The 16,578-nt window shown below is 37.5% G+C and overlaps 1 protein-coding gene across 8 annotated transcripts in view; it reads right to left on the reverse strand.

Annotated features, from left to right (window-relative positions):
* FLRT2 (fibronectin leucine rich transmembrane protein 2) overlaps positions 1-16,578 on the reverse strand; it is a 62,833-nt gene that overhangs the window by 7,809 nt on the left and 38,446 nt on the right. The window lies entirely within an intron of this gene.

A 16,578-nucleotide genomic window follows, 5' to 3' on the forward strand; every position in this document is an offset into this window, starting at 1 on the left:
GAAATGTTTAATAGGGAAAATCAAGACCATTAGAAGACTATTCTAAGGCTGAGCTCTTTATGGATTTCTGGAAAAAAAAGGGGAAAAAAGGCATTAATATTAAACATTAGCTTAATATTACTGTTAAATAGTCTTGAAATAGATTTGATGCAAAGTCATTGCAATGACTGAAGGACATTCAGTGACTTCAGCAAAAGCTAGATCTATCACTTGCTTTTGCATACTACACCTTCAGTCTTTGTCCTCTCACAGTCTGTTTGAAATTCTTAAACTGAAACAAACCAAAACCTAAACCTTTTTACTGGAAATTTTTGCTCAGGCAATTATTTTTCTTTTGCAGAATCACTGACTTCATTGACTGCTATTCACTGATGCCTGACAAAGTAGACTCTGGCCTGTATTATTTAATCACACTCTGTGTTTTTTCATTTCCTTCAAGACTCTGGAATATTCTGCTTCTATTTCTGTAATGCCATTATATATATTGCCCAAATTAATGCACACTGCCAGATTATTGTACCTCACTATGATGAATTAGAGATTTGTGAGTAGAGTCTTTTAAACAAATCTGGTAATTCACAAATGTTAAGATGCCCTGCTGTAAGACATGTGTTTGATACATCTATTATCTTTAACGAATCTGTAACAAAATCTATACTCTATAATGATCTATAATGAAACATTCCCACTCCTTAAAGCATGCAACAAAAGGTTCTGTGTTGTTTGATGTTATCTTTTCTTGTTGTATGTTGCTTTTAATGATTGAAGAAAACCCTTGCATTATACATAGTAGGATCTAATGAAGGATATAATCCTTGGCAAGTACAAAGCATGTGCAGATCTCAGGGTCTTCAATCGCAGTGACATGAGCAGAGTAATTTTCCAGGTGTTGTTCATCCAGATCAAAACTCATTGGCTGGGATTTCAAGAAAATAGAATTTCAGTGAACAGAAATCCTGTTTTAAAACAGTGGTTGCCCTTCCTTTCATTTTTCTTTTTTTTAAACTTATTTATTTTTTGTTATATTTATTTAAGTAATTTAAGAACATCCAGATCATTCAGAAAGAAATTTACTTTGGGTATGCATAAAACCATGTTCTTCTGATAGAGCTGTGCAGTTTATACCATTTCCCAAATGTTACATTTGGGAATCCCATGGACTGGCAGTGTAGAAATTATCCTTAGGAGTCAAACTGTTTTAACCCTTCAACCTTGCACTTGCAGATTACTGTATTTATTTAGAGCATCATCACGTATCAGCCTCAAGTTTCAAAGAGCTGCAGATAAAAAATGAGGCCCTGAAAAATCCTGTTATCATCATGACTTCAAAATTTAAAGGTTTGTAAATGTGATACTGTAAAAAAGCTATACTGTGTATTGTCCTTTTATAGAAACAGTAAGGTTAGGTACCTCACTGCTCATGGTTTTCTCTCTCACAGGCATATTTCAGTCAAGAGTGATTTCTTTTCAATTATGCCAGATGACGTGATGCTGTAGAGAAACTCTTAACAGGATTACACTCTAACATGAGCCTAAGTGTGACAGTTGATCCGCCTTTAATACGGCCTGGCTCCCATCTAGATCACAGCGCTCTGATCCGTCATGACACTCTCTTTTTAAAATGAGAATGGATATGCAGAGCCTCCTCCGAGATGCTTAGGACCACACAGAGTAATAATAGTTGTTCTCTCACTTCTTTTCCATCATCATCAGAAAGGGACAGCCTGTACCTCCTAACAGAGCCAATACCCCACACTGAGTTTGCTTCCGATTGTAAATCCAGTTGCTGATTAGGTTTTATTTGACTCCTGGGTATAACAGAAAGCCCAGCTGAGAACATGCAGCCACAGGCAGCTGCAGTTCCTGTTTTTCTGGGAATCTCCTAAAAAGGAGTGTCATATTAAAACTGATTTATGCATTCAACTTATTCTAGTACTCTGCCCAGGGTACCTCTCACCTAAGTAAATGCGGTGATGCCTTTTCAACTGGTAAAAATATGAAGCAGACACAGCAGTAAAGGGAAAATGGGATATTACCTCAGTATTTAATAGGATCCTAGGTGCACACCTGTCAAAGGTGGAAACACACTGAGAAGCACCCACACAACGCATATAGCACTTTTATGGGCCTCGCAAAATAGCATATCTACCTAAAATCTCCCAATAAGAAACTTAATAAATGAAGTAATTGTCCCCCTATTCTAATTACACCTCTCCTAAATGAGACTACAGTCTAGTTTACAAAAATATGTTCCAAAGAGAAGGCTCCGTCCAAGGTTGGAGCCTCTAGTTCTGAGATAGTAGGAATGTTTTGTCTTCTGGCTTTGCAAAACTCCCAAACTAAGCTAAATGTCAGGTAGACTACAAGAATTATAAACATGTGGAGCTAAGGTACAAGGAGTGTTGTAAAGAGGGAAAAGAAAGGTTATAAAAAGGGTATAAAAGAAAAGACAAAAATCATCAGGAATCAGTGGCACCTGAATTAAAGATCTCAGCAATGATTCAAGCAAACTGGGTCAAGCACACAGCATTTCTCTTTAGATATCACAAGTAAAAAAGCTTTGATTGGACAGTCACTTAGGCAGATTCTGGAATTTCTGTCCTGTTATTGTTACATGGATTTTGCTATCAGAATTCTGTTAAAATTTTCCTATTTTTTTCCCTTGTGATGGTAAGAAACGTAGTCCTTTTATTAATGCCAGTACTCTAGACATCATCCTTAATAAACTGACAGCATAAAAATCATTACAGATTATATGTATTTGGGACTACTCTCGATTGTACTAAGTAAGAGTACAAGGACATATCCAACTAGATATTTATGACTTCAGGATTTACTGCAGTGTGGCAGAGGTAAAGAATGGGAGAACAAGGATAAAACTGAATGTATTTGAATAACTTTTTTGGGAAAGGTTTTACTTCAGTAACCTTTCCAACTGCTTAATACTTACTTATAACAGAGTTCATAGTTGCTTTATTTTTCAGCAAATCTCAGGGACCCTAATGCAAAAGTGAGTTCTGTCTCTGTGTCAGAAATCTCTACCTCAAAGACATTATAAAGATTGAAGAGTTGGCAACCTATTTGATTAAAAAGAAAAAGAAACTCTGTGAAGGAAACCATCATAAATGGTACATTCCAGAAGGCTGGAATAGCATGTACAATTTTTCCTTTACTAAATTGGCAAAAGTGAAGGCAAGTAGAATCATTTATCTTCTCCCCCATTCCTGGCACGCTGGCTTCCTAAAGCAAGCTCTCTGTTTTCAATATGACTGCAAGTTCTGAACTGAATCTCTCTGCAAATTTACTGATTGTTTGCAGAAGCAGAAATTTGGAAGTGGAGGAATTAAGAGCATCCCTTAGCTATTGTGATTGTAAATCTTGGGAGTTGACTCACAAGCTATAGATGGCAGTAACTTTGCTTATTGGGAAGTCAGAAAGTTCTATAAACCAATCTAGGAAGAGAAAAAGGCAAGTGTCACAATAAACTTAAAATTAAAGAAATCAACAAGCAAATGCCTCAATAATAACACATCTGTCCATCACCACTTTGGTAATTTCTGTTTCTATTTCCTCCCATGTACACTTGATTTCTTTTATTTCTCACTATATCCTCCTTAGACTCAAGTCATATCTTTCAAGTGTGTAAGACATTTCTTGCCTTACTGAAGCCAGGATATTAAATCCCACTAGGATTTAAGGAATGATATAATGAAGTTGAGAAAAGCTCATTGAAATAGATGAGAAAATATTATATGTTAGGTGGCCAAGTCCAAAAATTTGGCTTAGTAGCCTGAGTCCCTGCAATCAATGGAAATATTCCTTTTCATAATTTAAGAGGCATTTCTGAATAACATTTTTATCTCACTGTCTTTTTTCAAACCTGACTTGTTTAAATTCCATTTTGGCATAACCAATGCTAGCTGGAGAAGAACAATTCTGGCTTTGTGTACTGGATAAAAGGTAAGGAGTTTTGATTAAAGATATTTAAGGGTTGAAACACCTGGTTGCAAATTAGGAAGGTCAAGGTGTTTTACTAGTCATACCTTTACTGGTCAGAATCATCCATACAACTTCCAGCCTTCATCACCTGGCTGTGCATAGCCATGAAATTATTAATATATCACTGAAAATGCTACACAGTTATAAATTTGTGGTATCTAGGGAAAAAAACTATCAGCTCACTAGCAGTCTGCTTATGGAACGTTTTCCTGCCTCACTGACCAGCACATTGCCTCTGTGGCTGTGCCTATGGTGTCTAAAGAATCTCCAAAGCTACCCTCAGAACCATCCTTCCCACCATTCTGCAGCCTTCCAAACATGCAGCCAAGGTTCCTGTGGCTACCTGAGAATCTAGTGATGTTCAGTGAAGATAACAGAGAATAAAGGGAGCAGATAGCATATGGAGCCAAGCCTGCACATGAATACTTACAGACCTATGTTATAAACACAGAGTTTTGAAGTGTTACCGAAGCCAGGTTGTCTGTCTTCATTAGCCTAACCATGGTTTATATTAAGGCTATAAATTTTTCAGAGAGAATAAAATTAAGAATACTTGGCTATTCTTTCCTTCAAGAAAAGACATTATTTCCAAAATAATAAAAAATAGGTTACAGGAATCCAAGGCTTTTTTTTTCTCTGATAGTCTAACCACTCAGCACCACTTTTCCTAGCAGTTCATCCATTATTCTGGACCTGAGTGCCATGCAACATAAATTGGAAGGCAGCAAAACCAAAACCAAATGGTCATACCTATTCTTTTCACTATTACCAGTCAGTGACTCTTATTTAGCACTAAAACATTTGGCATAGATTTTCTTGGCTGTACTGCAGACCAAGGTTATAATCAAGTCATAATCTTACTCTATATAATTATAATATACAGTAAGTACAAGGCTATTATGTCTGGAATTGAATGACAAACAGAAAACAAATCTAATTCCATTCCTATGAAACCTACTACAGAGCTCCTAGTGCTTAAGAAAGTATCCCTGTACTTCTATCAACTGGTAAAAAAAAATACAGAATAATTCCTGACAAATCCCTTTTTTCCATATAAGTGGAGTTCATATCTATACATATATGGATATTCTGGTGTTTCAGGTTTTTTGTTTTGTTTTGGGGTTTGTTTTTTTTTTTCTATTTTCTAAGTGATTAGAAGCCTCGGGTAATTGTTTACTGTATATATTTCTCTATGAGTTACTTGGGCTTGAACTTTGTGTTCGAATTTTAATATGAGTCTACAATCTCTGCATCAAAGGCATAGGGAAAATGACCCAAAGGAATCAAATTGCTTTCATAGGAAGCCCTTTTGCTTGCCTGCTGCTCTGGCTGCTTCATAGTTATGCATGTTTATTATATAAGAAGAAGAGGTAAGGAAGAAGAAAAAGAGGGTAAAGAAAAAGAGACAAAGAGGAAGAAACCATCCTAGATGCCCTCTTCTAAAGTGAGTATTGATGACAGGATAATGATCAGCAGCTAGTATAGGAAGGAAACCTTAAAGTGTCTTTGTACACTCTTACAGACAGAATGAAGTCTATACGAGCCGATTTTGGCAGAGAAATATATTATTGTCTTTGCAGTATTGCTAGCAAAATGATTTGGCATATGCACACAACTGAACTCTTGTGCTTTTTTCTACTCTGATCAGGATGTTTCTGGTTTTACCTCTCAATTTGCATTTATAATTATTCTCAAAACCTCAGATCAGGCAGCCTGAGGACACAAGGAGAATTGATTTGGATCTGCCTTGGTCGAGACAGAAGAAAATTTAGAGAGTGGTACATCTTGTAAAAATGGGTGTAAAGACCTCATCTGCCATCCTTCTCCTTCTTGTTCTCCAGTAATCTTCTGGTCCTCCAAGACTTTTTTCTCTTTCTAGCTACATTCCAGTAAATTATTATGTAGACATGTTGCTCAGAGGGATACAGGCCTCAGGAAACCCCTTTTTAAAAGCATGCTATTAAAATGAACAAAAGCTTTGTCTTTGGAAATTTAGGCAGTTTAAAGGTTCAACTGGACTCTAATACAGCCCAATTCCTGACTGCCAGGAGGGGGAGCTAACACAGCAGGAAACTTTCCCCTGACTAAACAAATAAATAAATAAATGTGGGACTTGTTTTGTTTCTACTTTGCCTGTCCACATGCACACACTTCTTTCTCGAAGATGTTGTGATTGCTGACTTGTTTGACAAAGTCTTTGTTAGATACCTGACAAGCTGAATTGTGGACGACTCTGTTACTGGGAAAATTAGTGTTCATGTATCCTTATAAAAGCATTATTCTCACTTTCATGGTTCAAGACTTTTATTACTTGTGGGTTACTACACAGTGCAATTACTTCATAGGCATGAGGAGTCATGGAAGAAGGAGGGGGAGAAAAGAGAACAAATAGACAAAAAACCATAGATTTGTGGGAAAAAAGCTCAGGTAGAACAGATTTTTCCTTGTACAGATTAACAGAAACCAGTAACAGGTCAAGAGAGCAAACCTACTACAAGACATAATCATTAGAGTGACTGCTGTTCTCCAGGAAGCAGGGCTACAAGAAATAGCTACAAGATCAATGGAATTATTGCCTCAGGTGGGGCCATGAATTCAAGGCTGACAGTCATCCTATCAGGCACTGTGCTGTGCCACACATCCTGTTCAGCTCCCAAGATTCCTCCATAAATGGGTATTGAAGTGCCAAAGTTCAGGTGTGGAGACTACCTAGACTAATGTTATCTTCATTCCTGTGTTTAACAGTCATTGATTTATAACAGAAGGAAGTTATTCTCAAAATTTGATGTTGAACAGCTTCATCAAGACTACATCACCTGTGAAAATTAACAAAACTGAGCCCCCAGATATCTGTGTTTCCAATCTGTGGCAAAGAAAAAATACCCTTGCTCATGCACACATGAGTAAATACAAATTTTGTCAATAAATAGTCTTAAAAATAAAACTATTTTTAGTAATAAAACCCATAAATGAAATACTATAGAACAACTAATGGAAAACATATCTACCCAAATTCATCTTTTGGTCTGTCATACCATTCAGTCTTATCTGAATGACTGTCTGCGTGAATTAATCTATCATTGGCCTATTGCTACTGATAATTTCACCTAGAGCTCTAGAAATTGAAAACTGCCACTAGGAATGTCCTGCCTGTGGAGTCCTGAATTCTAATGTAGGAAACATCAAAACCTAGTATTTCACCTAACTGTAGCTGTTCGAGTAAAAGTTAATGAGGACACACACGGCAAATTAAAAAGCAAAATCTTTATTTGCCTGTACAAAAGTAGATAGGACTCCCTCAAAGCACACAACGGAGGAAAAAAGCTGCAGAACTCCAGTTTTTTAACTAATGTGAGCTTCTGAATTGTGTAGGACTTCAATGCAGCCCAAAGTCATTGACAGCCCGAGCATCTTTTTATAAGGAAATATCCCTGCTTTCATTATAAAATTGCTGATTGCTGAAAATTTCCTCCAGATGGTGACCATCATGATATTTTCACTCCAGTGGGCAAAGAGGAACAGATGATCACCTCCAGGACTCATATTAAATGAAGTATTGCACCTACTAGCAAAGGGTTATTGGTGTCTTTATTAACCTTGCCCCAAGGCCTACTCTAATTTTTCACCAGTGTAATGCTGCAGCATTCAAAACTTAACAAATTTGTCAAGCAGTGAGAATGATATATTTAGTATGGCAGTAAATTAATTCCCTAGTCTTTCATCCCCCAAAACTATTCTCGTATCTTAGGTGAAATAGTTTTGATGGATCTCATCTAGGACTCCATAAACTCATCAATGTACAATGTGATGATGTGAAGTTGGATTGAGAAAGTTGGAAATGGCAGACAAAAAGAATCCCACATGAGGAGCTATCTGGAACATTTCAACAAAATACATTTCCACTAAAATATATGATTCACTGAAGCCAAAAACTTGCATGGAGATTTGTCAGTTTTGATAATGTTTTCAATAGGAAATGTGCCTAAGGTCCAATGTTTTCTGATCCTTTGTGACTGGAGACAGAGAGAAAAAAGGATAAAGGAAGAATAAAAAATTGACTTTTTTACCCAAAAATGTAAGGTTGAACACAATTCCATTTTTTCCAGTAACAGTGTTTACATTCCAGAATTTAAAACCATGAAAACTGTGAAATTATCTGCCTCTGGACAGCTGCACTTAACTTAGTGAAAGAAAAAGAAAGATAATCTTTCATTGCCTTCTTGACCATTTTCCAGAGGGCTTATAGCTTTCCTTGACTAAACTGGACACAAGTGTTTGAGAAAAACTAATAATACTGAACTAATTTCAAATAATTCCCTTTTTGGAACACACACATTCTGTACTGCTGTTAGCATAATGCATTTTGTACTAAGAAAAAATGATGGCCACCTGCTGTTTCTTTGCAAGCAAATTGGTCCCTACCTATAAATTATTCTACACTGTTTCTAGCAAACAGTTTGCTTTTATCTAGAGATATGTGGGCAGCCTGGCAAAGCGTCTGTGGAGAATTTGAAAAAGCTGCTTTTAGTGACCTAAGTGGCTAAACATTGCTTCTTTGGAGACAACATTTTGACACATTTTAAATGTGTTGCATAGTGCTACATCATTGATGAGATCCTGTATGGTGTCATATTACCTTGTGGGGTACTGTTTATTTAGGATCTTAGGCAAATGAGCGTGGGCTGCCATATTCTTATCTTCCATATTTGTAGCATATGGCCTGGAGAGAAAATATGGCATGAGCTGCCCCTCAACTTCATAGGCACCTCGATTTAAATAAAGTTGAAAGTGTCATCATACGTTCATCTTTTCCTACAAAGGCAGATGGAGATCTTCCTATTTTAATATTACTTAGCATGCTGCTCCTTCACAGTTCTAAGAACTACTCCATAAACACTGCTAAGGAGCTATCAAGGAAGATTAATTAAGTTGTTTGCACTCTTAACTGCTTCACAGAACCTGTCATGTATGGAGTGGTCACTTGTGGGGCCAGTGAACAAAAGATGTTCCCTAGCTATAGAAGTCGCTTATATGACACAGTCCCTGTAACAGGCAAACAGAAGGTTATCAAACAAAATCTTAAATCATTGCCATCAGATAGCCAGCTAACAGAAAAGGGGAAAGATATTAAAATGATGGATGAGGAATGTACAGCTAAGCCTCTGAAATCCCTATTCAGCTAAATAGCTGAATTATTTATCAACTGTACAATATCTCAGCATCAACAGTGCCTGACAAGAGCCTGGGGATCTGGATTTGTTATCTTTTCCCAGTGATCCAATTACACTTTTCTGTATGCACAGGTGGGAAAGTGCAATAATCTCACTGTTCCAGATTTGATACAGAGCACTTCGTACAGGAAACAACTTGTGCTCCCACACATAATCAGAATTTAAAAAAAAACAAAACAGTAATATTAAACACTAAAGATATAGCTGCAACTGTAACTATCTTATAGCAATACAAAGCATCCATACACTGTTTATCTGGACAGCAGTAAACCCAGTGATTTTTCTGAGTACACAGAGGAAAGAAGCACCAGAGGCAGTAGGAAAGAAAGTTTACCGAGGATATATTAACAGATTTTTTACCTCACGTACTTTTTTCTTGTTCTGCCATTTAGTTTTTGCTAATTGTCATTCAAGATTCCAGTAACTCTATGATAATAACTATTTTCAGTGAGAGAGTCCTGTTATCTCTTTTCAGTATTGCTGGTGAAGCACATATCCTAAGAATGTATACACCTGAGGATTAAAAGGATTGGAGAAAATATGATAGGATTAAAGAATTTCTTTGCAGAAATGGGAATGTGATTCCCCAGGTCTTGAGAGCAAACTTTCTGGCACTTTGCTCTGGTTTAGTTCTCCTTTAGTGAAAAGGTACAATACTATCTTTCCCCAAGAGCCATTCAGATCTGCCATTTAACCTTGAAAGTTCTTTGAGAAAAAAATGGCTGCATGGGACAGAATCTCATATGAGACAGAATCTCATTTGGGGCAGAATCTCATATGGGGCAGTTTCAGTTTTAGGTACAAAAAAAATTAAGAGCAAGCTAGGAATAGTAATTAGACATTTCTAGCCCAGTGATACTCAGCTGTGGAATTAAAACCACAAGAATCTCATGAGAACTCTTAAGGGATCACAAAACAGTATGTACTGACAGTATTAGCCAGCAAGAGAACTGTTCCTGCAGGATGAAGGAGTACCGATTATATGTTTAAACACTGACTGCAACAGTTTACATCAACCAAAAAGCTGCTATCTGCCTAATTTCTGGCAGCAGCTCAGTTCCCTGGGGAAGAAGAGACAGAGCAAGAAGAAGAAATGGTGTTTACATCTGCAGTTATGATTTAAGTCACTTTTCAGTCTTCCTTCTGCTATATTCTTTCCTTGAAGGAGTAGAGATGCTGCCAACACGGAAGGTACTCAAAGACAAAGCAGAGTCAAATGGACATCATTTCCAGAACCTAGAAATGTGTTGCTCCAGCCAATTTTTCTTTTGCATCATGCTGATGACTGTAGGACTGTAGGACTGAATATTCTCTGTGAATAGTTTCACCTGATATACAGAATCACAAGTTTTCTGATCATCAAGAGAAAAGAGGATACAGTAATGGCAATAGGTCTCATTTTCTCCACAGTGTACAATGGATATACACAGGAAAGGGCCTGCCATCTTTGAGCATTTATGAACAAGCAGCTCAGAGCAGAATAAAGCCCTGGTATTCTGTCCTAAAGCTTCTGTCATTATATTTTCTCAATAACTGCTCTAAAACATCTCTTAAAGAGCTTGCCTAAGCTTATTTCAACCGTGAACTTCAAAGCCTTCATGTTGAACGAATCCTGACAAAGATGGAAAAGAACACAGAAAGCAATTCTGCTTTGTTTTTCCACTTCTTCCCTTTACCTTTGAGGTCTGTGTGTGGCTGCATCAGTAGATCAAAATTGCCAGGAGGCCCACAAATAGCACCGACCAATTGTAGAGCAAAACCATAGTCCTCTGCCATTAATGCTTCATAGTGGGTGATCTTTAACCATGTGCAGACAGCCAGCAAGAGACTCTCAAACCACTTAAACCCTTAATAGCTTTTAAGTGGGTCCTAAGAGGTGCAGAAGCCTGGAGTTGGCCTTCAGCTCAAATGCAAATTTTCCATATGACATGTGCCAAATCATTCCAGGCAGTGGAGTCCTTATCAATATGTGTCCTTGTGCTACTTTTCAGCACAGTTGTTATTGCAAGGAATCACAAAAGTATTATCAGTGTTTTGTGCTTATACAAAAGTAGACATCTCAAATGAGTTCAGGAAGGCAGAGAGGCAGGACACAATAAAACCTGAGAGATGGCTAGAGGGAGAAATATATATTAAAAAAAAAAAAGTGAGATAGAGTTTAAAGCTGTTCTATAGGCAGCAAAATATGCCTGCTCAAAAATGCAATCATTGTTTTCTTCTGTTTGCAGAGCACTCTATTTATTCAGGTCATTGCATGAATCAAATAAGAAGACACTCATGTTTTCTATGCAGACCTCTGGGTACTTTAAATGAACTTCATATAAAGATCAGCTATGGGATTCGGGGGTTTGCTGATGGATTTTTCTTTGGACTAAAAATGAGTTAGGTTCCTAATACAAGTATTTTTGTAAGTGTAAGGGAGATCTTGGATTTTGTTTTATGTCCACACCAAAACTTTACATACCAATTGCACAGGTTCTTTACTTACACTTTCACTAATGAGGCATACAGTTGGCATAACTCATTGATGAAGGGGATAAAGACAGTATTAGCTTTACATGCAATCCATGGTATTTTCAGCCATTTCACCTCTGCTCATCTGTTTTGACCTATACATGTTCCTTTTTTTATAGGGGGTTGTAAAATAGGGAACTAAAAAGCAAATCAACTTTGATGGCAAGGAAATACTGCTATTGCTATATGCGCAACAGCAGTCATGGGTTTGCACCCTCCTGTTTCATTGCATACTGGATACATCCAGGCAGATGTGGAAGTAGAGCAGATGAGGAAAAATATCAAAATCCTCTGCTTTATGGAGAAATGAATGGCAGAAGGGCCTGTAAACAGCCTGGAAAAGGGATTTTGAGAACTTGAATAACTGCAGATGTTTCTTTGATTACACCAAGGAAATTTTCTCTTAGTGCAAATCCCTTTTTATTCCACCTCTGTCTTTGGGCTACTGCATCTGTGTTGTGTTATGCAGAATACATAGCTTAGACAAGTGGCACTGAGGATTAGAATAAATATGAAGGGGGGGAAGTCATCTGAGGCTTCACCCGTCATCAACACCACTCCCACAAGCCTTCAGTTTGGATTTGGCAAGAATTTATCAGACATTTCACTCCAAATCTACCCAGACATCTCTGACCCATCACAGCAAACAGCTGACCTTAACTCAAAAAGTGGTGTGAAGTAGCAAAGGACAGAAAATAAAACAGTTATAGTTATTCCAATGGGTAAGACTTACTGATGCTTATGACCTCAGCCCACAGCGGCTGAGTCTGTTTACTGTAAAGTATTATTTTAGAAATTCTTTCCTTCCTAGCTGAATCAAAATAAACTGCATTTGTTAATACCATACATCCTGAGAGATGCTGCCACATGCTCTATCCAAACACATGCTCAAACTAACCCACCCTGGCAGCAGCTACCTTCAAGGCTTTTGAGTCTCTTGGGAGATATTGCCCTCCTCTGTTCCAGTGAAGCAGAAAACCATCCTATAGTCAAGAGAAAAAAAAAAATCTGTTTTTGTATTCACTAAAAATATTTCCAGCATTAGCCTTTAAAAAAAAAAAAAAAGGATTATTCAAATCTTCTGCTTAGGGCTTATATGAAGGAGGAAATTTTGTCAAAGCAATAGTGTTCATTATTATTACTAATAACCAAGTACTTTTACAGCATAGATAAGAACTGACTAAGCCTTGAATGTTTGAACACAGTCACTGTGGCTGTTCTGGTCACTTTCTGAGTTCACTTCCCACAAATCACCAAGCTGCACTGTAATGAAAGAAAACATAAGGTGATTTGAATAGGTACCTGTAGGAAATTAACTGCAAATACCAGTCTTCATGTGGGAAGCTCCTGACTCCCACTGTCTAGCAAGATGCATTGAATTAGGAAAATTCTTACATGAAAATAATATTTTGAATACCAAGAGACACTGAGATTCATTAAAATTAGTAAGACATCTGTAAAACAGGTAACAAAAAAATAATCCTTTACACAGCAGATAGCGAAGTGAAAATTTCTGTGGAAAGGACTCTGCAGTTTATTGGTCTTTAAACAGGTTCCCTTAAAGAGAACAGAAAGGAATGCACCCTCTAAATATGTCTAGTTCCACTGTTTCAGGCACTTCTGGGTGTGTACAAGGGGAAATTGAATGGCAAAAAGCATCTCCAACAATTTCTCGTCTTTGCTGGAGACAAAACACTAAGCTAGCTGGACTGTTGATTTGTGTCAGCTGAGAATTTCTTGTTTTAGTCAGTCATACCTTATGGTCTCAACTATGGACTAAGCACAACAACAGAAACACAGCATGCATGGACCTGTCCATCACATTTTCAGAGTATTTGAGACAGCAATTAGATATGGTGCCATCCTGTAATGTATCTGATAGCTTAGAAGTCATTGAAACAGCTCAAATTCTGCATTTTGAAACTCTGGATAGTTAGTAATGACCATAAATATGTTAAACCTAAACTGACCAAATAATGTATTCTCAAGCAAATGTTATTTACTCCTGAGCATTCCAAATGCAAAAAAGGGAGACTTTACTGGTATATTCTACTTTTGAGGCCGTGAGTTTGTAAGGCAAGTATGAAAATAAAATGGTAAAATGATGATGCAAAAATGTGCTTCCAGGGCTAAGTTCTGATTCCCTAAATAGCAATGTTCTGCTTTAGCTTTAGAAGACTGAAAACTTTATAGAGTGAAGTAGTGACCACAGAAGGAACTGAAACATATCATCGTGTTTTGGATTCTTTTCTTCAATGACCTCTGCACCTTTCCTATAGAGAAAAACCCAAGCCACAGTGTCTGTATATAGAATTGTATTGCCTTGAAACTCAGACTGTTTTGAATCTGGTGTTTCAGTTAGAACACACCTATAATTTTAATTCAATTTTTACATGAAAGTCATTAGTTTTTTCAATTCCATCTGTATTCTTTGTATGATATAAATGGGATCTTTCTTCTCAGTAAAACTTTGGTGAAAGAGGTCATCCAATCAGCTGCTATATAAAGTCTACATGAAGTCTGTGAACTTTCTAGGTTATGTCGTTTCCTTTTTGACTGCTGAGAAGGTTGTCAAACACAGTCCTTTGAAGGAAGACGTGCTCACCATCTCACTTCACCTCCTTTGAGGTAAGATATTTAGAAAGATCCTCATCTTCCACCAACATATAGAATCCATAACTTTGCTTGTGCTTCAGTGTAAGGAGAGTTTAGAAAAAATGTCTCCTTTTCTAAATTACACACTTATCATAAAATTTCAGAATAAATATAATGATAAAAAGAAACAAAAATAGAGGATAACCACTTTTTTCTTTTTCCGATCCTGCACTTGATTTCATTCTGCCACCACCCATAATATATCAACACCCATCCTGATCAACCTTTCACCTTTCTGTGGATGAACACTTCAAAAACTTCCATTCCTCTCTGCCATTGTTAACCAAAGTAATAGCAATCACAATTTTTAAAGTCCATTTTCTAAGCAATCACTATTTTTCTGCTGCTTGAATGTCCTAAAAATAAATAAATAAAATCCAGAGATGGTCTCTTGACAGCTGTGGTACTGCCACTTAGTAAATGCTTGGTAACAGAAAACAAGTTTACTTTCTTCTCTAAAAAATGAAGTTACAAATTTGTGATCCCAGAAGATAATTTTTTTTCCATGTTGTATTTGCAGCCTTTCTTTCAGGGATTCAGGTCAGCTTTTGCATCACTTACTGCAGGACATAGTAAACATTAGAGTGTTAACACAGCCATGAGAGTTCAAACACTGCTTTATTCCTAAAGAATAATTATATCCCGGGATATATTGGGCACAGTCATGCTTGTCATTGTACACATCATTATTCACCTTCTCATTGTCCTTTCTAATCCAGACCAGGACAGTAGTGTCCAGCCATCAGTCATTAGAATGGGCTACGAGTAGGGTGAAAAATGAGGTGGCAATTTAAGGCTGTTCCTTAGGAGAAGTAGGAGATGGTGTGACGAGGAGGCAATGTGTGTGATGGTTTCTCTTTCCTGACACCAAGTCTTTGATTAAATATTGAGCCAGGAGCAGTCAGGCATGCCTCTAAAAGGGGAGCTTGGAGAGACTAGTGTCACTGCACTGATAGAAAAAACTCCACTCTTCAGTCTCTCTACTTGGTAGACATTGATTTTTTCTGTGACAAGCCCTTTGGATGAAAACTACCTCACAGCTAGAAGTAGTAGATAAAGACAGAATGGAAAAGGAGACCATCCTCCTAATGCAGAGGAAGTAGAATACCCCTACACTTCTAAATGGTGTTGTTTACTCGATGAATTAATTTTTCTAAGAAATGCTGTGGTGGCCTGGACAGCTGTTAGCATTTACATTTGCAATCCTTATTCTCATACCTATAATCACAAAGTTTTGCATGTCAGGGAAGACTACCTGAAGTACTTCTGGAACCACTGGTTGAAGGAGATGATGCCATAAAAGACATGCCTAGCATCTTAAGATTCTCAGTAAAATCAGGCTGCAAGTCAGAACCTATAATCAGACAAACCAGTGGATGTGTTTCTTAAACCCAATATGAGCATTAAGTAAATATCACTGATTAATTCAATTATCCTACCTGACTTCTCACTTAAATATTTATGACAACTCTATCTCTCCCGAGCATAATAAAAGGTAAAATGAAGTTAAGCACCTAAAAACAGCATTCCTCATCAAGTTGTGTGGGTAGGCTGTCCCAGATATCTCACTACAAAGGTAACAAAAATTAACAAGATAAAGTGTTCTCTGCTGCTTGTGTTCAACAAGCAAAGAAACAGGGTTTAGAGCAGTACCACAGACCTCATTTAGCCAGTATCATGGTAGAAACAGGACATTTTCCTCTTCTGAAACATTTTTTAAACTTTTAAGGTTTTGGATTTCCCTGCTCAAAATAAGGAATCAAAAGGTTGGGCCTCATATGGTCATGTGCTGTCTTAGTTAAGTTTTTTTGTTGTTTTGCTAATACTAGCTACAGTCAATTATATCCACCCCAGTGCTCACTTACTCATCAGTTAGGGTTTGGAAGCTCTGTCCCGGAACAGCAGCACTGCCCATGCTCCTGAGCAGATGGCTGTCAGCAGGAGTTGAGCTGATTCCCTGGTTCGTTTGTACATTCTGGCAATGTGGGCCTGGAGCTGACCTCCTGGGTCACAGAGCCCACACTCCTGCTCTCTCAGGCACCCCTGTCACTGGAAGGCAATACCTGGGTGAGGAGCTGATGTATGGTTTGTCCTTCCTGCAGTGAATCCCTCCCTGTTTTCTCCAGGGAGATAAGAGTTTGCGCTTCAGCTGCTTTTGTTCCCAGGGTTAGTTAATGAT

This window comes from Lichenostomus cassidix, chromosome 5, assembly GCF_008360975.1.
Source record: "Lichenostomus cassidix isolate B80296 chromosome 5, HeHo_3.0, whole genome shotgun sequence".
In the NCBI taxonomy this organism is placed as follows: domain Eukaryota; kingdom Metazoa; phylum Chordata; class Aves; order Passeriformes; family Meliphagidae; genus Lichenostomus; species Lichenostomus cassidix.